Source organism: Lissotriton helveticus, chromosome 1_1 (assembly GCF_964261635.1).
Source record: "Lissotriton helveticus chromosome 1_1, aLisHel1.1, whole genome shotgun sequence".
Lineage (NCBI taxonomy): Eukaryota > Metazoa > Chordata > Amphibia > Caudata > Salamandridae > Lissotriton > Lissotriton helveticus.
Window position 1 is genome coordinate 1881881949 of NC_136057.1, and position 23978 is coordinate 1881905926.

Genomic DNA, 23978 nt, shown 5'->3' on the forward strand with positions numbered 1-23978 from the left:
AAGGAATCTATACATAAATATGTCACTTATAGATACATCATTACCGAAGGTAAATAACTTGTTCATCAACCCTTCATCCACTAAAAAACATACCCATCTATAAAAACACCTAAAAAACTCTTATCTATAAAAATATTTAACTAACTGACACTAACCTACACTATACCTATGCTAAAACCTTTTCTAATCTATGGTCAAATTACTATCCCTAATAAACTACTTGTAAACCACTGGGGAAAGGAAAAGACTGAGGGGTGTTATATCTGGGCACTGATGCGCTCCATTGCCTCCTGCAACGTAAACATGATGGCCTGCCGGCTTGAGAGTTCAACCTCAATGGCTGCCATCCTAAGTGTGACCTCCTGTAGGTTCTTTATCGCATGTGCCTCAGACGTGAGTCCCTGGCTCACTTTCCCACTGGATTCAAGCAAGCCTGGCTGAAGACGGCTGTAATGCCAGAAACCGGTCCTAGGAAGCTTGTTTCCGGTCCAGGGAAGGCATGGCTTGGCAGTTCGGGCTGGACTGTTCCCATGAGGCACAGGATCAGACTGAATTGCATATGGCCATGTCTGAACTGGGGTGGCAGAGTGGGCTAAAGAACGATGATCAATTAAAGCCAGATCTGTTGACTGGGTGTGAGTGTTTTATTGGTTCAGATGCTCCGTCCATCACCACCCCCTTTTCTACCACTTTGTCGCCATAAGTTGGCAGGATATGCTCAGGCGTGAGTCCCTTGCTCACTTTGCCACTGGATTCAAGCAAGCCTGACTGAAGACGGCTGGAATGCCAGAAACAGGTCCTAGGAAGCTTGTTTCCAGTCCAGGGAAGGCATGGCTTGGCAGTTCGGGCTGGACTGTTCCATGAGGCACAAGGTCAGACTGATTTGCATATGGCCATGTTTGAACTGGGGTGGCAAAGTGGGCTAAAGAATGGTGATCGATTAAACCCAGATCTGTTGACTGGGTGTGAGTGTTTGATTGGTTCAGATGCTCCGTCCATCACCACCCCCTTTTGTACCGCTTTGTCGGCATAAGTTTGCAGGGTATGCTCAGACGTGAGTCCCTTGCTCACTTTGCCACTGGATTCAAGCAAGCCAGGCTGAAGATGGCTGGAATGCCAGAACCGGTCCTAGGAAGCTTGTTTCCGGACCAGGGAAGGCATGGCTTGGCAGTTTGGGCTGGACTGTTCCCATGAGGCACAGGGTCAGACTGATTTGCATATGGCCATGTCTGAACTGGGGTGGTAGAGTGGGCAAAAGAACGGTGATCGATTAAACCCAGATCTGTTGACTGTGTGTGAGTGTTTGATTGTTTCAGATGCTCCGTCCATCACCACCCCCTTTTGTACCGCTTTGTCGCCATAAGTTGGCAGGGTATGCTCAGTCGTGAGTCCCTTGCTCACTTTGCCACTGGATTCAAGCAAGCCTGACTGAAGACGGCTGGAATGCCAGAAACCGATCCTAGGAAGCTTGTTTCCGGTCCAGGGAAGGCATGGCTTGGCAGTTCGGGCTGGACTGTGTCCATGAGGCACAGGGTCAGACTGATTTGCATATGGCCATGTCTGAACTGGGGTGGCAGAGTGGGCTAAAGAACAGTGATTGATTAAACCTAGATCTGTTGACTGGGTGTGAGTGTTTGATTGGCTCAGATGCTCCGTCCATCACCACCCCCTTTTGAACCGCTTTCTCGCCATAAGTTGGCAGGGTATGCTCAGACATGAGTCCCTTGCTCTCTTTGCCACTGGATTCAAGCAAGCCTGGCTGAAGACGGCTGGAATGCCAGAAACCGGTCCTAGGAAGCTTGTTTCCAGTCCAGGGAAGGCATGGCTTGGCAGTTCGGGCTGGACTGTTCCCATGAGGCACAGGGTCAGACTAATTTGCATATGGTCATGTCTGAACTGGGGTGGCAGAGTGGGCTAAAGAACGGTGATCGATTAAACCCAGATCTGTTGACTGGGTGTGAGTGTTTGATTGGCTCAGATGCTTCGTCCATCACCACCCCCTTTTGTACCGCTTTGTCGCCATAAGTTGGCAGGGTATGCTCAGACGTGAGTCCCTTGCTCACTTTGCCACTGGATTCAAGCAAGCCTGACTGAAGACTGCTGGAACGCCAGAAACCGGTCCTAGGAAGCTTGTTTCCGGTACAGGGAAGGCATGGCTTGGCAGTTCGGGCTGGACTGTTCCCATGAGGCCCAGGGTCAGACTGATTTGCATATGGCCATGTCTGAACTGGGGTGACAGAGTGGGCTAAAGAACGGTGATCGATTAAACCCATATCTGTTGACTGGGTGTTAGTGTTTGATTGGTTCAGATGTTCCGTCCATCACCAGCCCCTTTTGTACCGCTTTGTCGCCATAGGTTCGCAGGGTATGCCCAGACGTGAGTCCCTTGCTCACTTTGCCACTGGATTCAAGCAAGCCTGGCTGAAGACGGCTGGAATGCCAGAAACCGGTCCTAGGAAGCTGTTTCCGGTCCAGGGAAGGCATGGCTTGGCAGTGCGGGCTGGACTGTTCCCATGAGGCACAGGGTCAGACTGATTTGCATATGGTCATGTCTGAACTGGGGTGGCAGAGTGGGCAAAAGAATGGTGATTGATTAAACCCAGATCTGTTGACTGGGTGTGAGTGTTTGATTGGTTCAGATGCTCCGTCCATCACCACCCCCTTTTGTACCGCTTTGTCGCCATAAGTTGGCAGGGTAGGCTCAGACGTGAGTCCCTTGCTCACTTTGCCACTGGATTCAAGCAAGCCTGACTGAAGATGGCTGGAATGCCAGAAACCGGTCCTAGGAAGCTTGAATCCGGTCCAGGGAAGGCATGGCTTGGCAATTCGGGCTGGACTGTTCCTATGAGGCACAGGGTCAGACTGATTTGCATATGGCCATGTCTGAACTGGGGTGACAGAGTGGGCTAAAAAATGGTGGTGGATTAAACCCAGATCTGTTGACTGGGTGTGAGTGTTTGATTGGCTCAGATGCTCCGTCCATCACCACCCCCTTTTGTACCGCTTTGTCGCCATAAGTTGGCAGGGTATGCTCAGACGTGAGTCCCTTGCTCACTTTGCCACTGGATTCAAGCAAGCCTGGCTGAAGACGGCTGGAATGCCAGAAACCTGTCCTAGGAAGCTTGTTTCTGGTCCGGGGAAGGCATGGCTTGGCAGTTCGGGCTGGACTGTTCCCATGAGGCACAGGGTCAGACTGATTTGCATATGGCCATGTCTGAACTGGGGTGGCAGAGTGGGCTAAAGAACGGTGATCGGTTAAACCCAGATCTGTTGACTGGGTGTGAGTGTTTGATTGGTTCATATGCTCCGTCCATCACCACCCCCTTTTGTACCACTTTGTCGCCATAAGTTGGCAGGGTATGCTCAGACGTGAGTCCCTTGCTCACTTTGCCACTGGATTCAAGCAAGCCTGGCTGAAGACCGCCGGAATGCCAGAAACCGGTCCTAGGAAGTTTGTTACCGGTCCAGGGAAGGCATGGCTTGGCAGTTCGGGCTGGACTGTTCCCATGAGGCCCAGGGTCAGACTGATTTGCACATGGCCATGTCTGAACTGGGGTGGCAGAGAGGGCTAAAGAACGGTGATCGATTCAACCCATATCTGTTGACTGGGTGTGAGTGTTTGATTGGTTCAGATGCTCCGTCCATCACCAGCCCCTTTTGTACCGCTTTGTCGCCATAAGTTCGCAGGGTATGCTCAGACGTGAGTCCCTTGCTCACTTTGCAACTGGATTCAAGCAAGCCTGGCTGAAGACGGCTGGAATGCCAGAAACCTGTCCTAGGAAGCTTGTTTCTGGTCCAGGGAAGGCATGGCTTGGCAGTTCGGGCTGGACTGTTCCCATGAGGCACAGGGTCAGACTGATTTGCATATTGCCATGTCTGAACTGGGGTGGCAGAGTGGGCTAAAGAACGGTGATCGATTAAACCCAGATCTGTTGACTGGGTGTGAGTGTTTGATTGGTTCATATGCTCCATCCATCACCACCCCCTTTTGTACCGCTTTGTCGCCATAAGTTGGCAGGGTATGCTCAGACGTGAGTCCCTTGCTCACTTTGCCACTGGATTCAAGCAAGCCTGACTGAAGATAGCTGGAATGCCAGAAACCGGTCCTAGGAAGCTTGAATCCGGTCCAGGGAAGGCATGGCTTGGCAATTCGGGCTGGACTGTTCCCATGAGGCACAGGGTCAGACTGATTTGCATATGGCCATGTCTGAACTGGGGTGACAGAGTGGGCTAAAGGATGGTGGTGGATTAAACCCAGATCTGTTGACTGGGTGTGAGTGTTTGATTGGCTCAAATTCTCCGTCCATCACCACCCCCTTTTGTACCGCTTTGTCTCCATAAGTTGGCAGGGTATGCTCAGACGTGAGTCCCTTGCTCACTTTGCCACTGGATTCAAGCAAGCCTGGCTGAAGGCGGCTAGAATGCCAGAAACCGGTCCTAGGAAGCTGTTTCCGGTCCAGGGAAGGCATGGCTTGGCAGTGCGGGCTGGACTGTTCCCATGAGGCACAGGGTCAGACTGATTTGCATATGGTCATGTCTGAACTGGGGTGGCAGATTGGGCTAAAGAACGTTGATCGATTAAACCCATATCTGTTGACTGGGTGTGAGTGTTTGATTGGTTCAGATGCTCCATCCATCACCAGCCCCTTTTGTACCGCTTTGTCGCCATAAGTTCGCAGGGTATGCTCAGACGTGAGTCCCTTGCTCACTTTGCCACTGGATTCAAGCAAGCCTGGCTGAAGACGGCTGGAATGCCAGAAACCTGTCCTAGGAAGCTTGTTTCTGGTCCAGGGAAGGCATGGCTTGGCAGTTCGGGCTGGACTGTTCCCATGAGGCACAGGGTCAGACTGATTTGCATATTGCCATGTCTGAACTGGAGTGGCAGAGTGGGCTAAAGAACGGTGATCGATTAAACCCAGATCTGTTGACTGGGTGTGAGTGTTTGATTGGTTCATATGCTCCGTCCATCACCACCCCCTTTTGTACCGCTTTGTCGCCATAAGTTGGCAGGGTATGCTCAGACGTGAGTCCCTTGCTCACTTTGCCACTGGATTCAAGCAAGCCTGACTGAAGATAGCTGGAATGCCAGAAACCGGTCCTAGGAAGCTTGAATCCGGTCCAGGGAAGGCATGGCTTGGCAATTCGGGCTGGACTGTTCCCATGAGGCACAGGGTCAGACTGATTTGCATATGGCCATGTCTGAACTGGGGTGACAGAGTGGGCTAAAGAATGGTGGTGGATTAAACCCAGATCTGTTGACTGGGTGTGAGTGTTTGATTGGCTCAGATGCTCCGTCCATCACCATCCCCTTTTGTACCGCTTTGTCACTATAAGTTGGCAGGGTATGCTCAGACGTGAGTCCCTTGCTCACTTTGCCACTGGATTCAAGCAAGCCTGGCTGAAGGCGGCTGGAATGCCAGAAACCGGTCCTAGGAAGCTTGTTTCCGGTCCAGGGAAGGCATGGCTTGGCAGTTCGGGCTGGACTGTTCCCATGAGGCACAGGGTCAGACTGATTTGCATATGGCCATGTCTGAACTGGGGTGACAGAGTGGGCTCAAAAATGGTTGGGGATTAAACCCAGATTTGTTGACTGGGTGTGAGTGTTTGATTGGCTCAGATGCCCTGTCCATCACCACCCCCTTTTGTACCGCTTTGTCGCCATAAGTTGGCAGGGTATTGTGGTAAATAAATAAATAATACCCTATTTTTGACTAGACTTATAGCATAACAGATAGCTCAATAAATAAGAGTCAAGATTCGAGGTAGTAGGAGTTTCTGCAGGTTTATTACAGCATAAGGACAGGATCAGGACAACCTGCATGGGAATAGGACAATAAGGCCCGGCAGCTGCCGGGGCTAGGTCTGGGATGAGCGCGCTAACATTCAATAACAAAACATTGACTTATATACATAGCGCAAACACATAGCATTACATTGCAATAGGCGTAACAGTGGGTGGAGTAGAAGGCGTGACGCGTAGCAGTCGCGAGAGATAAGAGAAATAAGAGGTGTAACTGGGAGTTTACTTAGACATGTGATGCAAACGTAACAGAATATGTCATGAATGGGCGGAAACATTGGAGGGGGCTACCTAAGGAGCCGGGACCTCTAACCTAATGGTGCGCGAAAACTAGCAATGACGTGTTACTAGGAGAAGCTGGGGGCTACGAACTCTGTGCTAGGAGCAGAGACTAGAGTCTGAAGGGTCGGAGCGACATGTACCTAAACCCTATCTGGTATCTAATGTTTAGGGAACATGTTGATATAAACTAGAAGTCATGAGGGGAAAAGCTAACTTGATTCTAAGACTGGACCATGCATTATTCTACATGTAGTGCGTGAAGAATATTAAATGACTATTAAATACAGTATTTCTCTAACGTGGAGACGAGAAGGCTAGACAATGACGGAAACTATTGATGCAGTTCAGTAGCTTAGGAATGCAGAGGAGGAGGACTGAACTGATAGCAGGAACTATAACATACTTTTGGCAGACTCAGAGGCAGAGCCGGGGTGCACCGGGCACTGCAAGGCAGGAAGTAAGTGAAGGGTCGAGGATACAGGTGGGGGCTGTATCGCTCCTCAGCGAGGCTTTCAGGAGACAGGAGCTGAATCTGTGGTCCGGGCCCTTTTGAGGCCTGGAAACGGGGACTTTATAATTGAATAACGTGCACACTGAGAAACGTGGCAACATTACTTACATAGGCCTGATATTCGTAGTATTCACGAGGACTAGAAACTAACATATTAGAGGTGGACACAACTGTAATTGCGTCTTCAATCAGAAATGGGGAATAACATATGCATATTGATCATGCACACATAACATATGATGGATGAGGCGTAGGGACACAGAACATGGCAAAATTTACTTTTCCACATTCCCTCCTTGTCACTACGTTTCCATCAGGAAACATCAATATTCATGATACCGTCTATCATTTCATACAGTACCATTTGCTCGTCTCGAATTGTCTTGGAACGGGATTTAGAACAGGGCTTGGGACGGGGAATACAAGAGGTAGCACACATGCTGCAAATCGCAGGGCCACATTGTATACAGAGGCAGCAGCTAAATATGATCGCTACTGTAATACCTAGAAAGGACAGGACTTTCCATCCCCATGCGGAAATTACATTCCAGAACCAACCGGACCATGTCCAGGTGCCTGGATCTTGGTGTAACAGATGGGCAATTTTATGGAGTCTGGTTATAGCTGAATAAACAGACGGCGCGTTATTTGGAATGAAAATGCAACAACTGGATCCGAGAATTCTACAGGCCCCGCCCCGATCGGCCAGTATGACGTCAAGGACGAGACGATTCTGTAAAACGACAATTCTCATAAAGGATTGCTCTTCAGTTAAATTACCTAGAGCGGAGGCAGTCTCATCTACTACTGCTTCAAGGGTTCTTGTTAACCTACGGATAAGCTTACTATTTACAACTGTACCTAAATAAGGGAAAACACCTTTATCTATATCAATGAATTGTTCTGCGGCGGTTTCAGTATAATCGACAATCGGGAGATTTCTCTTGTGTCTAGTGTGTACTAAGAAAGAATTCCTATGATAGTCAGGTGGGGCTAGAAAAACAGGTGGCAGTAGGAAGGCAATGTAACAGGTTCCCTCCCAATCGAGGGGCAGACGGACATATGCAGTTTGACCACAAACAAAATAAGAATGACGTGAAGCTTTGAAAATAGATTTCCTACTGTCCCTATACTTGATAACAGTAGTACATTCACTATGACCTATATGTACAGAACCATAACTATGGACACATAATTCGCCTTTGACTGGTAGTACTGAAATAGCGGGTGAGTCTGGAGTAGTATCAGACTGAACATTCAGAACCATGAAATTCGACGAATAATTTCCTAAATTATATACTTCATTTTCTAAATCTAAACCTGTTCTGTGGGGGAAACCTTGCTTGTCTGGGAAACATGTATTGTTAAGAAAAGACATATCTGTTGAGGATGACGTTAACGTGGACCATGCTCCACACGAACCATTGTGTGAGAATGGATAAGGAAAGAGTGGCAGAACTCCCTTCGGTGTCTGGAAAGGGGGGAGTCGACCACACACCCAACAATTTGTGGCATTGCTGGTCTGGTGTGAATAATGTAACATACGGATAAATGTGTTATTACGCATGGCGAGGCGGTATGAATATTCGTGAGGAGGCAGATCACTAAACGTGTGCTCTACTGTAGCATGAGCAGACATATTTACATGAGGAACTGAAAAACACAGATAGAAAGCATAGCTGGTGCAGGAAATCATTAGGCTGATGAATAATACGAAACTCAGAAAAACGATACATTTGATTGAGCTTTGACTGACTCTCTCACTATGGGGGTCTATTTTATACATGTCAGAAACAGTCTAACCGTTTCACCTAGGGGAGGACTTATACAATCAAACTGGCTGACTTATTAGACCTGAGCTTTAACTTATACTCCTGTTGCGGAGTTTTCTCTAACAAGGGAGGGGTTGTAATAATGTCTTGTGCGGGACAGTCCTTTAAAACAATGTTCTGGCAATCCTTCGAATCCTGGGAAATGTTCTTGGAAATGTTTTTGAAGACTGGTTTCGGTCCTTTGAAAAGTTTTACATGAGAAAGGTGGACCCACCCCTTCCTGCCTTCCAACTTGACGGCAGTTCGGGTGGTCAAGAGGACCTGACGTGGCTCCTTCCAACGTGGTTCCAGCGGACTTGATCTGTCGAAATTTCTGATCATCACAAGGGACCCTGGAACGATCTCGTGCGGTGCCACCTCGGTATTGTCTGGAAATGCGGCAGCAACCTGTGAACGACATGAGTTGAGGGCAGACATCAAGGAAGCTAGGTAATCTGTCAGCATATTACATGAAACATCGGTAATACTTCGGGGTCTAGGAGTACCCCACATGTTAGGGGGGCGGCCGAAAACGACCTCATACGGGGACAGGCCTGATCTGGAATGTGCGACCATACGCATGTAAAACAGAGCGACTGGCAAAGCTACTAACCAGTCCACACCCTTGTCTTTACAAACTTTTGCTATACGGATTTTCAGAGTCTGATTATGTCTTTCGACTAGTCCAGCTGCTTCTGGATGGCGTACACAATGGAACTTCCACTGGTACCCTAACAAAAGGGAAACATGTTTCATGAGTTCGGATGAGAATGGCTGGCCGTTATCAGAATATACGACTCTAGGGAGTCCATATCTAGGGAAGAATTCACGAACCAACTGCTTGGCAGTGGTCGCGGCTGTGTAATCTGGGACTGGATATGCTTCTGTCCATCTGGACAAGGCGCATACAACTACAAGGACATACTTGAAACCTCGACATCGCTCCATTTGAATATAATCCATCTGGAGGACCTCAAAAGGGTGGTCAGGGGGCTGGAAACCACCTTGTTCCACCGGGACACTTTTACCTGGATTAAACTGACAACATATCATACAGGTACGGACTTTCTGCTTGGCTGCAGCTCGTAAATGCTTGTTGAACCAAATGTTCTGGATACTGTCTAACATAGCTTTTTCTCCTAAATGTGCTGGACTATGTGCGGTATTGATAATGACTTGAACCATAGAATCGGGGAGAAACCATGTGGCTCTACCCTTCGTTAACCATCCTTGATCTGTCTGGACCCCTCCTTGTACAGACCATTTCTTGATTTCATCGGGAGTAGCATGTAACTGGATATCTATGACATCTTGAGTAGGGTCCTTAACTGTCATGCATGTAGTCAGATCTGGAATATGTGTCTGATTAACTGGAATGTCTGGAGTCTGTGCTGTAAGCTTGGCTGTGCGGTCTGCTAAATCATTACCTTGGGAAATAATGTCAGTAACTTTCGTATGTGCTTTGCACTTCATGATAGCAATAGATGTCGGTAAATGTATGGCATCTAACAGGGCTTGAATAAGGAGACCATGCTGAATCTTGGTTCCATGAGAAGTCATAAAACCTCTCTCCTGCCAGAGCACTCCGAAGTCGTGTACAACTCCGAATGCGTAACGTGAATCTGTGTAAACATTAACCTTCTGGTTCTTGGCATGTATACAGGCTTGTGTCAGAGCGACTAGCTCTGCTGCTTGAGCGGACAGAGTATCAATACGGTGTGTTTCAATAACTTCAGTGTCAGTAGTCACTGCATACGCGGCGACTAGTTCTCCTGTACTAGTTCTCATACATGAACCATCCACATAAAGTGTCAGGTCAGGATCTGGTAACGGAATATCTGTCAGGTCTTGTCTTGGCTTTGTCGTAATGTTAACTACTTCCACACAAACATGTGTGTCTGGATTTGAACTAACTGATGGTAACAGTGTAGCAGGATTCAGGACGTTGCAGCGTCTAATTTCTATGTGTGGCTGGAACAGTGTCAATTCATAACCTGTTAAACGTGCAATTGTCAAGTGCTGAGTTTGTGTTCGGTTTAAAAGAACTTCTACTGAATGTGGGACTTGTACTGTCAGGGAATGTCCTAAAACTATAGAATCACTTTGTCTGATAGCTAGTGCTGTGGCTGCAACTGACTTGAGGCACGCAGGCAACGCCTGGGCGACTGGATCTAATGTGCTCGAAAAATAAGCACAGGGCTTGTATTGACCTGCTTGATCTTGTGTGAGAACAGATAATGCTGTACCTTCGCGTTCTGTAACGAAAAGTGTAAAAGGCTTACTGTAGTTCGGTGTAGCTAGAACTGGAGCTTGACATAGGGCTTTCTTTAACTCGTTGAAACTAAGTGTATGGTCAGATGTCCAAGGGAGGACAGTCGATACGGCTGCCTCCTGTGTCGTTAACTGTATCAGTGGCTTGGCTAGGAATGCGTACTGGGGAATCCATTGTCTACAATAAGAAGTAAGGCCGATAAAAGCACGTACCTCCTTCTGGGTTCTGGGCTGGGGAAGACTCGCTATTAACTGGATACGGTCGGGTGTCAACTGCCTACCCCTCTTGGACAGCAAGTGTCCTAAGTATACCACTTGCTGGACACAGAATTGAAGCTTCGAAGGTGACACCTTGTGCCCCATCTCGGCTAGAAAATACAGAACTGTAAGTGATGCTCGCTCGCAGTCACGTTCAGAACGGGCTGTGATCAGTAGATCATCGACGTACTGGAGCAGGGCAGTGTCAGTTGGCATGTGAATGTTGTCTAGTTGTCTCTTGAGTGCTTGACTGTAAATACTAGGGCTTTCTGTGAAACCTTGAGGAGCGCGTGTAAACATATAGCTCCTTCCATTTAAACAAAATCCGAAAAGAAACTGGCTGTCTGGATGAATTGGAACACTAAAAAATGCATTCTTGAGGTCAATAACAGTGAAAAACATGGCTTCGGAATCAATGGCTGTTAACAGGGAAGAAATGTCTGGGACAACTGGGTACTGAGGAATAATACATTTATTAAGCTCTCGTAAATCAATCACTAATGGATATACTGGGGGTGCATTTGGATCAGTATGTTTCATGACTGGAATGATCGGAGAATTACATACATTGGAGTCAGTTTCTACAACTACTCCTTGAGCCATGAGCTCGTCAATAATTTTGGATAAGGCTGCTACAGCCTCAGGTGGCAATCTGTACTGCCTGATTCGTGGTAACACTACACCTGGTTTGAGAGTCACACGATAGGGTGTGATTTGCATGTAACCTACATCCGTTGGACCTTGCGCCCATAAATGCTGCGGAACATTAGACAATCTTGAATCAAAATCTCGTAATACATAGTGACCCTTAAAGTCACGTAGGAACAGACGTATTCCCTCTGGGGAACAGCAAATAACTGCACCTAATTCTTTCAACGTCTTAATGCCTAATAGATTTTCTGGACATGACTTAGTAAGTAACAGATCAGTAGTGCGGGACAAGGGACCTACTTCTAGAGTAACTGGCTTTGATATCTCATTAACTATGGGTTTTCCTGAAAATCCAAGGGAAACATTTCTTGAGCCTGAGAGCGGAGCCCCTGGAACTTCGGCATGACTAATTGTGGTCCTACTTGCCCCTGTATCGATCAAAAACTTTCTGTCTTTCCCTAATACTTGACTATGAACATAGGGACCTTCTTGGTCTACAGGTATCTCGATGAGAGGCAAGCCTACCTCCCTCTCTAGGCTGTTTCATGAATATGACTGGTACTCTGGATACTCGGACTGTGCATACTGGTACATCTGCGATGTAACGTGCTGTGTTGCAGCAATAGGCTGCGGTACTGTAACTGTCTGTGGTGTATTCTGTGACTGAGGAGTCTGTGAAACTTGTTCTTGTCTCGGCGGACGTGGTCTTTCTTTAGTCTTACCAGTAGCTATGTTGTGTTTCAGAACTGCACACTCGTTTATAAAATGACCTGGCTGTTTACAATAGTTGCAGTTCCCTTTAACGGGAGCCGCAGGATGACTGGCTTGATTCGGACCCCTCTTCTGACTGTCTTGAGGAATAGATTGTGCAACTAGCACTTTCATTTTTGTGTCTTTCATACGTTTTCTTTCGTGTTCTTGCTCTTCTCTAATTCTATTCTGGTGATACTGGAGCATCTGGAGCATCTGGGACGGAGTATTTGCTTGCCAGGTGCTTTCGACTTTCAAAACTCGGTTTTTAATCTGTGGACTTGAATTCTCGACTAATTTGGTAACGAAAAGATGAGGGTATGACTCACTACTTGTCTTGAGACCACTGTTAATACTAAAACATTTCTCAAATCTAGAATAAAAATCACTAATATCCTCTTCTTGCTTCTGTTTACAGGCTGAGATTGCATCCCAGTCTTCTTTCCTAGTTGTCAATAATCTGGGTAAAACTTGAATCAATAATTCTGGTAATTCTTTACATTTATCTCCAAGACCGGTACCTGGTACTCGTGCCTTGTCTTCAGCTTCTAGAGCTGCCCAATCGATCTTTTTCTCTCCCACCTCCCATTCTTTTTCCTTTAACTTTTCATACACCCCTGCGGGTAGCAGGACTTTTAACATTTTAATGATATCTGGGTAAGTGTATTCTCCCATACGGAGCATGTCTTTTAATTCTCGATGGAACCCTGCTGGATCTTTGTCATGACAGGGAATTAATTTCTTCATTTCAAGAAGTTCCATCTTTGATATCGGAGTGTATACAAACACTCGTTGCATTACGCCACCCGCCCCTTGGACTGGGTGGACTTCTCGTAGCGGATTCTGTCTGTCTATGTAGAATGGTTTACTTTCTGGGGGTGAGACATGAACAAAATGCGGGTTCAGGAACGTTCTATACTTGTGGCGCTGTTCTAGAATGACACTAATTAAATCGGTACCTAGACCTCTCCATCTGTACTGGAGTAACTCGTTCAGGATATCATGTAACGGGCCTGGATCAGAATGTTGACCCTCATACAGGGTAATGAGGTGCTGGATCATATACATACCCACCAGTCGTTGCTCGGCTGGGGGCAGTTTCAGAAACATTTGTGCCACTATTTCGTCTGGAAAAGTGGTAGAATCAGTAATCCATCGGACTGCTGATCGGGCTAGTTCTTGTTCGTGCATGGTACTTAATTCGCTATAACCGACTCGTGATTTCAGAATGTGATCGGTAGCTTGAAATACTTGTTCTAGAGAGCTTTGTTCTGGTGCTAGATGATGAAAAATAGACTTAGGTTCTGGACGTAAATGGCGATCTGGAAATCTGGATTTTCCTACATACGCTATTCTGGCGGGATTCTCGTCTTCCTCTTCAGGATCAGAGACACTTTCTTTCTCGCTTACTTGTGCTGCTTTACGCTGTTCGTGTAACCTTATTACTTCTTTACGAATTTTCTTGTACATACTTTCCATGGCACTAATGGTCTTGTGCTTACCCTCGGCTATATTATCACTCCACCTTGTCAGGATTCTCATTTCGGCGGGATCTTTAGACGGGTAATCTTGTTCTCTTATTAGACAATTGATCAGGAACTTTAATATCATGAGCTGAATCTCGGCTTTCCTTTGAGACATAATCTCGCCAATACTTTCTGGATCATCCCCTGTACGGATGAAACGATATATTCTGTCTAGATCTTCTTTCATATTTGGTAAGGTGACTAGATACTCGGTCACCCTTCTTACGCGTACGGAATATAAAACCATATTATACTCGCCTGGGACTGTGTCATAGACGCATTCGGCAAGGGCTTGTCTGATTTCTGTAACTGACTTATTACTTTTTGGAGTACGCTGTGATGCTTGAGCATGTAATTCGAGTGCTGACAAACGCTTGTGAGGCGGCGGGGTTTGAGGAGGACCTCCTCCTGCGGCCCCTAGACTAGAATCGTCGACTGACATTCTTCGTGCTTGCAGGGTCGGTAATTGTAACGTGGGCTGAACTTGTATGGCTGGCTGACCCGGGGGTACCGTAACAGGTACTCCGGTGTCTAGAGGAACGGGAAGTGCCTGATTTACAGGAACAGGTGGAGCGCGAACTGGATTTGCATATTCTGGAACTGTGTCGTCCAAATAGGACGAAATAAAAATATCAGCTGCGGTCGGTTTGTGACTTGTGGTTTGTGACTTGTTCACCTATCTCGATTAATTCTCTTTCTTGAGCTCGTTCTTGGGATTCTCTACTTAACTCTGACTTTCTGACTTCCTTTTCCGTTCTTCTATGCGCTTCCTTACGCCATAACTCGATGGCATCTTTCTGTGACTGTCTGGCTTTCTTTTTCCATAATGCTTCTTCTACTCGCATGATACATTCGGCATCCCATGTACCCGATACGGGCCATCTATACTTTTCTTCTAACTGTTTGGTATACTCTACCCATAAATCTAGATACAATATGGCGCTTATGCCATGTTTCTGATACATAAAGTGACCTGGACTGTCCCTAGGCGGAACAGGAACCGCTGCTTCCAGCAGACCCTTTCTAGTTTTTAACTGACGTAACTTGGAAAAGAGCGGCATTCTAAACTTGAATCGGAACACAATACAATACACGAAAAAACAATAACAATTGGGAAAACAATTCAGGCATACCACGACATTGGAAATACATTGAACAACATTATAAATAACAGTTCGAACAGAATACTACCTGAAAATACTGAAAACAGAAACAGAACAGAATTCTCGAGAACGGAACAGACTAGAATTACTGGATGCACTGCTGTAACAGTACGGAACATACCGGTCCCATAAAGGAACGCATCAAGACCCGTATCCACCTAGGTGAACACTTCGTTTGTGGGCTTGGGTACCACCAACCCACGGACCAGGAGTCAATTTAGACTGACCCTGTCTAGACACTACCCCAGCAATGGTACTCACCGGGCAGCACGGAACGGAAGGCCTCGGACGGGACTGGACTACGACGGACTTCGGACTTCGGACTTCAGTTACGGGTGGGCCTCCGGATACCTCGGACCTTGGACTCTCGGCTTGGGCTCTGGTCGGGACTCGCCGCGTTCCTCCACCGTCTCGTTCGGATGCTGGACCGCCTCCTCCGTCTCCTCCGTGGGCCTGAGGGATACTTGAAGCAGAAATATCTGCACTTGGCCAGTATGGTTCCGTCACGACTGCAGAGGGTCAGGGGGTCGGCGTGGCTTCACCGACGCGTGGGGAAAGGGCAAGTCCCTATTCGGGCGCCATTATGTGGTAAATAAATAAATTATACCCTATTTTTGACTAGACTTATAGCATAACAGATAGCTCAATAAATAAGAGTCAAGATTCGAGGTAGTAGGAGTTTCTGCAGGTTTATTACAGCATAAGGACAGGATCAGGACAACCTGCATGGGAATAGGACAATAAGGCCCGGCAGCTGCCGGGGCTAGGTCTGGGATGAGCGCGCTAACATTCAATAACAAAACATTGACTTATATACATAGCGCAAACACATAGCATTACATTGCAATAGGCGTAACAGTGGGTGGAGTAGAAGGCGTGACGCGTAGCAGTCGCGAGAGATAAGAGAAATAAGAGGTGTAACTGGGAGTTTACTTAGACATGTGATGCAAACGTAACAGAATATGTCATGAATGGGCGGAAACATTGGAGGGGGCTACCTAAGGAGCCGGGACCTCTAACCTAATGGTGCGCGAAAACTAGCAATGACGTGTTACTAGGAGAAGCTGGGGGCTACGAACTCTGTGCTAGGAGCAGAGACTAGAGTCTGAAGGGTCGGAGCGACATGTACCTAAACCCTATCTGGTATCTAATGTTTAGGGAACATGTTGATATAAACTAGAAGTCATGAGGGGAAAAGCTAACTTGATTCTAAGACTGGACCATGCATTATTCTACATGTAGTGCGTGAAGAATATTAAATGACTATTAAATACAGTATTTCTCTAACGTGGAGACGAGAAGGCTAGACAATGACGGAAACTATTGATGCAGTTCAGTAGCTTAGGAATGCAGAGGAGGAGGACTGAACTGATAGCAGGAACTATAACATACTTTTGGCAGACTCAGAGGCAGAGCCGGGGTGCACCGGGCACTGCAAGGCAGGAAGTAAGTGAAGGGTCGAGGATACAGGTGGGGGCTGTATCGCTCCTCAGCGAGGCTTTCAGGAGACAGGAGCTGAATCTGTGGTCCGGGCCCTTTTGAGGCCTGGAAACGGGGACTTTATAATTGAATAACGTGCACACTGAGAAACGTGGCAACATTACTTACATAGGCCTGATATTCGTAGTATTCACGAGGACTAGAAACTAACATATTAGAGGTGGACACAACTGTAATTGCGTCTTCAATCAGAAATGGGGAATAACATATGCATATTGATCATGCACACATAACATATGATGGATGAGGCGTAGGGACACAGAACATGGCAAAATTTACTTTTCCACAGTATGCTCAGACGTGAGTCCCTTGCTCACTTTGCCACTGGATTCAAGCAAGCCTGGTTGAAGACGGCTGGAATGCCAGAAACCTGTCCTAGGAAGCTTGTTTCCGGTCCAGGGAAGGCATGGCTTGGCAGTTCGGGCTGGACTGTTCCCATGAGGCACAGGGTCAGACTGATTTGCATATGGCCATGTCTGAACTGGGGTGGCAGAGTGGGCTAAAGAACGGTGATCGATTAAACCCAGATCTGTTGACTGGGTGTGAGTGTTTGATTGGTTCAGATGCTCCATCCATCACCAGCCCCTTTTGTACCGCTTTGTCGCCATAAGTTCGCAGGGTATGCTCAGACGTGAGTCCCTTGCTCACTTTGCCACTGGATTCAAGCAAGCCTGGCTGAAGACGGCTAGAATGCCAGAAACCTGTCCTAGGAAGCTTGTTTCTGGTCCAGGGAAGGCATGGCTTGGCAGTTCGGGCTGGACTGTTCCCATGAGGCACAGGGTCAGACTGATTTGCATATTGCCATGTCTGAACTGGAGTGGCAGAGTGGGCTAAAGAACGGTGATCGATTAAACCCAGATCTGTTGACTGGGTGTGAGTGTTTGATTGGTTCATATGCTCCGTCCATCACCACCCCCTTTTGTACCGCTTTGTCGCCATAAGTTGGCAGGGTATGCTCAGACGTGAGTCCCTTGCTCACTTTGCCACTGGATTCAAGCAAGCCTGACTGAAGATAGCTGGAATGCCAGAAACCGGTCCTAGGAAGCTTGAATCCGGTCCAGGGAAGGCATGGCTTGGCAATTCGGGCTGGACTGTTCCCATGAGGCACAGGGTCAGACTGATTTGCATATGGCCATGTCTGAACTGGGGTGACAGAGTGGGCTAAAGAATGGTGGTGGATTAAACCCAGATCTGTTGACTGGGTGTGAGTGTTTGATTGGCTCAGATGCTCCGTCCATCACCATCCCCTTTTGTACCGCTTTGTCACTATAAGTTGGCAGGGTATGCTCAGACGTGAGTCCCTTACTCACTTTGCCACTGGTTTCAAGCAAGCCTGGCTGAAGGCGGCTGGAATGCCAGAAACCGGTCCTAGGAAGCTTGTTTCCGGTCCAGGGAAGGCATGGCTTGGCAGTTCGGGCTGGACTGTTCCCATGAGGCACAGGGTCAGACTGATTTGCATATGGCCATGTCTGAACTGGGGTGACAGAGTGGGCTCAAAAATGGTTGGGGATTAAACCCAGATTTGTTGACTGGGTGTGAGTGTTTGATTGGCTCAGATGCCCTGTCCATCACCACCCCCTTTTGTACCGCTTTGTGGCCATAAGTTGGCAGGGTATGCTCAGACGTGAGTCCCTTGCTCACTTTGCCACTGGATTCAAGCAAGCCTGGTTGAAGACGGCTGGAATGCCAGAAACCTGTCCTAGGAAGCTTGTTTCCGGTCCGGGGAAGGCATGGCTTGGCAGTTCGGGCTGGACTGTTCCCATGAGGCACAGGGTCAGACTGATTTGCATATGGCCATGTCTGAACTGGGGTGGCAGAGTGGGCTAAAGAACGGTGATCGATTAAACCCAGATCTGTTGACTGGGTGTGAGTGTTTGATTGGTTCATATGCTCCGTCCATCACCACCCCCTTTTGTACCACTTTGTCGCCATAAGTTGGCAGGGTATGCTCAGACGTGAGCCCCTTCCTCACTTTGCCACTGGATTCAAGCAAGCCTGGCTGAAGACGGCTGGAATGCCAGAAACCGGTCCTAGGAAGTTTGTTACCGGTCCAGGGAAGGCATGGCTTGGCAGTTCGGGCTGGACTGTTCCCATGAGGCCCAGGGTCAGACTGATTTGCATATGGCCATGTCTGAACTGGGGTGACAGAGTGGGCTAAAGAACGGTGATCGATTAAACCCATATCTGTTGACTGGGTGTTAGTGTTTGATTGGTTCAGATGTTCCGTCCATCACCAGCCCCTTTTGTACCGCTTTGTCGCCATAAGTTCGCAGGGTATGCTCAGACGTGAGTCCCGTGCTCACTTTGCCACTGGACTCAAGCAAACCTGGCTGAAGACAGCTGGAATGCCAGAAACCGGTCCTAGGAAGCTGTTTCCGGTCCAGGGAAGGCATGGCTTGGCAGTGCGGGCTGGACTGTTCCCATGAGGCACGGGGTCAGACTGATTTGCATATGGTCATGGCTGAACTGGGGTGGCAGAGTGGGCAAAAGAATGGTGATTTATTAAACCCAGATCTGTTGACTGGGTGTGAGTGTTTGATTGGTTCAGATGCTCCGTCCATCACCACCCCCTTTTGTACCGCTTTGTCGCCATAAGTTGGCAGGGTATGCTCAGACGTGAGTCCCTTGCTCACTTTGCCACTGGATTCAAGCAAGCCTGACTGAAGATGGCTGGAATGCCAGAAACCGGTCCTAGGAAGCTTGAATCCGGTCCAGGGAAGGCATGGCTTGGCAATTCGGGCTGGACTGTTCCCATGAGGCACAGGGTCAGACTGATTTGCATATGGCCATGTCTGAACTGGGGTGGCAGAGTGGGCTAAAGAACGGTGATCGATTAAACCCAGATCTGTTGACTGGGTGTGAGTGTTTGATTGGTTCATATGCTCCGTCCATCACCACCCCCTTTTGTACCACTTTGTCGCCATAAGTTGGCAGAGTATGCTCAGACGTGAGTCCTTTGCTCACTTTGCCACTGGATTCAAGCAAGCCTGGCTGAAGACCGCTGGAATGCCAGAAACCGGTCCTAGGAAGTTTGTTACCGGTCCAGGGAAGGCATGGCTTGGCAGTACGGGCTGGACTGTTCCCATGAGGCCAAGGGTCAGACTGATTTGCATATGGCCATGTCTGAACTGGGGTGGCAGAGTGGGCTAAAGAACGGTGATCGATTAAACCCATATCTGTTGACTGGGTGTGAGTGTTTGATTGTTTCAGATGCTCCGTCCATCACCAGCCCCTTTTGTACCGCTTTGTCGCCATAAGTTCGCAGGGTATGCTCAGACGTGAGTCCCTTGCTCACTTTGCCACTGGATTCAAGCAAGCCTGGCTGAAGACCGCTGGAATGCCAGAAACCGGTCCTAGGAAGCTGTTTCCGGTCCAGGGAAGGCATGGCTTGGCAGTGCGGGCTGGACTGTTCCCATGAGGCACAGGGTCAGACTGATTTGCATATGGTCATGTCTGAACTGGAGTGGCAGATTGGGCTAAAGAACGTTGATCGATTAAACCCATATCTGTTGACTGGGTGTGAGTGTTTGATTGGTTCAGATGCTCCGTCCATCACCAGCCCCTTTTGTACCGCTTTGTCGCCATAAGTTCGCAGGGTATGCTCAGACGTGAGTCCCTTACTCACTTTGCCACTGGATTCAAGCAAGCCTGGCTGAAGACGGCTGGAATGCCAGAAACCTGTCCTAGGAAGCTTGTTTCTGGTCCAGGGAAGGCATGGCTTGGCAGTTCGGGCTGGACTGTTCCCATGAGGCACAGGGTCAGACTGATTTGCATATTGCCATGTCTGAACGGGAGTGGCAGAGTGGGCTAAAGAACGGTGATTGATTAAACCCAGATCTGTTGACTGGGTGTGAGTGTTTGATTGGTTCATATGCTCCGTCCATCACCACCCCCTTTTGTACCGCTTTGTCGCCATAAGTTGGCAGGGTATGCTCAGACGTGAGTCCCTTGCTCACTTTGCCACTGGATTCAAGCAAGCCTGACTGAAGATAGCTGGAATGCCAGAAACCGGTCCTAGGAAGCTTGAATCCGGTCCAGGGAAGGCATGGCTTGGCAATTCGGGCTGGACTGTTCCCATGAGGCACAGGGTCAGACTGATTTGCATATGGCCATGTCTGAACTGGGGTGACAGAGTGGGCTAAAAAATGGTGGTGGATTAAACCCAGATCTGTTGACTGTGTGTGAGTGTTTGATTGGCTCAGATGCTCCGTCCATCACCATCCCCTTTTGTACCGCTTTGTCACTATAAGTTGGCAGGGTATGCTCAGACGTGAGTCCCTTGCTCACTTTGCCACTGGATTCAAGCAAGCCTGGCTGAAGGCGGCTGGAATGCCAGAAACCGGTCCTAGGAAGCTTGTTTCCGGTCCAGGGAAGGCATGGCTTGGCAGTTCGGGCTGGACTGTTCCCATGAGGCACAGGGTCAGACTGATTTGCATATGGCCATGTCTGAACTGGGGTGACAGAGTGGGCTCAAAAATGGTTGGGGATTAAACCCAGATTTGTTGACTGGGTGTGAGTGTTTGATTGGCTCAAATGCCCCGTCCATCACCACCCCCTTTTGTACCGCTTTGTCGCCATAAGTTGGCAGGGTATGCTCAGACGTGAGTCCCTTGCTCACTTTGCCACTGGATTCAAGCAAGCCTGGCTGAAGACGGCTGGAATTCCAGAAACCTGTCCTAGGAAGCTTGTTTCTGGTCCGGGGAAGGCATGGCTTGGCAGTTCGGGCTGGACTGTTCCCATGAGGCACAGGGTCAGACTGATTTGCATATGGCCATGTCTGAACTGGGGTGGCAGAGTGGGATAAAGAACGGTGATCGATTAAACCCAGATCTGTTGACTGGGTGTGAGTGTTTGATTGGTTCATATGCTCCGTCCAACACCACCCCCTTTTGTACCACTTTGTCGCCATAAGTTGGCAGGGTATGCTCAGACGTGAGCCCCTTGCTCACTTTGCCACTGGATTCAAGCAAGCCTGGCTGAAGACCGCTGGAATGCCAGAAACCGGTCCTAGGAAGTTTGTTACCGATCCAGGGAAGGCATGGCTTGGCAGTTCGGGCTGGACTGTTCCCATGAGGCCCAGGGTCAGACGGATTTGCATATGGCCATGTCTGAACTGGGGTGGCAGAGAGGGCTAAAGAACGGTGATCGATTAAACCCATATCTGTTGACTGGGTGTGAGTGTTTGATTGGTTCAGATGCTCCGTCCATCACCAGCCCCTTTTGTACCGCTTTGTCGCCATAAGTTCGCAGGGTATGCTCAGACGTGAGTCCCTTGCTCACTTTGCCACTGGATTCAAGCAAGCCTGACTGAAGACGGCTGGAACGCCAGAAACCGGTCCTAGGAAGCTTGTTTCCGGTACAGGGAAGGCATGGCTTGGCAGTTCGGGCTGGACTGTTCCCATGAGGCCCAGGGTCAGAATGATTTGCATATGGCCATGTCTGAACTGGGGTGACAGAGTGGGCTAAAGAACGGTGATCGATTAAACCCATATCTGTTGACTGGGTGTTAGTGTTTGATTGGTTCAGATGTTTCGTCCATCACCAGCCCCTTTTGTACCGCTTTGTCGCCATAAGTTCGCAGGGTATGCTCAGACGTGAGTCCCTTGCTCACTTTGCCACTGGATTCAAGCAAGCCTGGCTGAAGACAGCTGGAATGCCAGAAACCGGTCCTAGGAAGCTGTTTCCGGTCCAGGGAAGGCATGGCTTGGCAGTGCGGGCTGGACTGTTCCCATGAGGCACAGGGTCAGACTGATTTGCATATGGTCATGTCTGAACTGGGGTGGCAGAGTGGGCAAAAGAATGGTGATTGATTAAACCCAGATCTGTTGACTGGGTGTGAGTGTTTGATTGGTTCAGATGCTCCGTCCATCACCACCCCCTTTTGTACCGCTTTGTCGCCATAAGTTGGCAGGGTATGCTCAGACGTGAGTCCCTTGCTCACTTTGCCACTGGATTCAAGCAAGCCTGACTGAAGATGGCTGGAATGCCAGACACCGGTCCTAGGAAGCTTGAATCCGGTCCAGGGAAGGCATGGCTTGGCAATTCGGGCTGGACTGTTCCCATGAGGCACAGGGTCAGACTGATTTGCATATGGCCATGTCTGAACTGGGGTGGCAGAGTGGGCTAAAGAACGGTGATCGATTAAATCCAGATCTGTTGACTGGGTGTGAGTGTTTGATTGGTTCATATGCTCCGTCCATCACCACCCCCTTTTGTACCACTTTGTCGCCATAAGTTGGCAGGGTATGCTCAGACGTGAGTCCCTTGCTCACTTTGCCACTGGATTCAAGCAAGCCTGGCTGAAGACCGCTGGAATGCCAGAAACCGGTCCTAGGAAGTTTGTTACCGGTCCAGGAAAGGCATGGCTTGGCAGTTCGGGCTGGACTGTTCCCATGAGGTCCAGGGTCAGACTGATTTGCATATGGCCATGTCTGAACTGGGGTGGCAGAGAGGGCTAAAGAACGGTGATCGATTAAACCCATATCTGTTGACTGGGTGTGAGTGTTTGATTGGTTCAGATGCTCCGTCCATCACCAGTCCCTTTTGTACCGCTTTGTCGCCATAAGTTCGCAGGGTATGCTCAGACGTGAGTCCCTTGCTCACTTTGCCACTGGATTCAAGCAAGCCTGGCTGAAGACGGCTGGAACGCCAGAAACCGGTCCTAGGAAGCTGTTTCCGGTCCAGGGAAGGCATGGCTTGGCAGTGCGGGCTGGACTGTTCCCATGAGGCACAGGGTCAGACTGATTTGCATATGGTCATGTCTGAACTGGGGTGGCAGATTGGGCTAAAGAACGTTGATCGATTAAACCCATATCTGTTGACTGGGTGTGAGTGTTTGATTGGTTCAGATGCTCCGTCCATCACCAGCCCCTTTTGTACCGCTTTGTCGCCATAAGTTCGCAGGGTATGCTCAGACGTGAGTCCCTTGCTCACTTTGCCACTGGATTCAAGCAAGCCTGGCTGAAGGCGGCTGGAATGCCAGAAACCGGTCCTAGGAAGCTTGTTTCCGGTCCAGGGAAGGCATGGCTTGGCAGTTCGGGCTGGACTGTTCCCATGAGGCACAGGGTCAGACTGATTTGCATATGGCCATGTCTGAACTGGGGTGACAGAGTGGGCTCAAAAATGGTTGGGGATTAAACCCAGATTTGTTGACTGGGTGTGAGTGTTTGATTGGCTCAAATGCCCCGTCCATCACCACCCCCTTTTGTACCGCTTTGTCGCCATAAGTTGGCAGGGTATGCTCAGACGTGAGTCCCTTGCTCACTTTGCCACTGGATTCAAGCAAGCCTGGCTGAAGACGGCTGGAATTCCAGAAACCTGTCCTAGGAAGCTTGTTTCTGGTCCGGGGAAGGCATGGCTTGGCAGTTCGGGCTGGACTGTTCCCATGAGGCACAGGGTCAGACTGATTTGCATATGGCCATGTCTGAACTGGGGTGGCAGAGTGGGCTAAAGAAC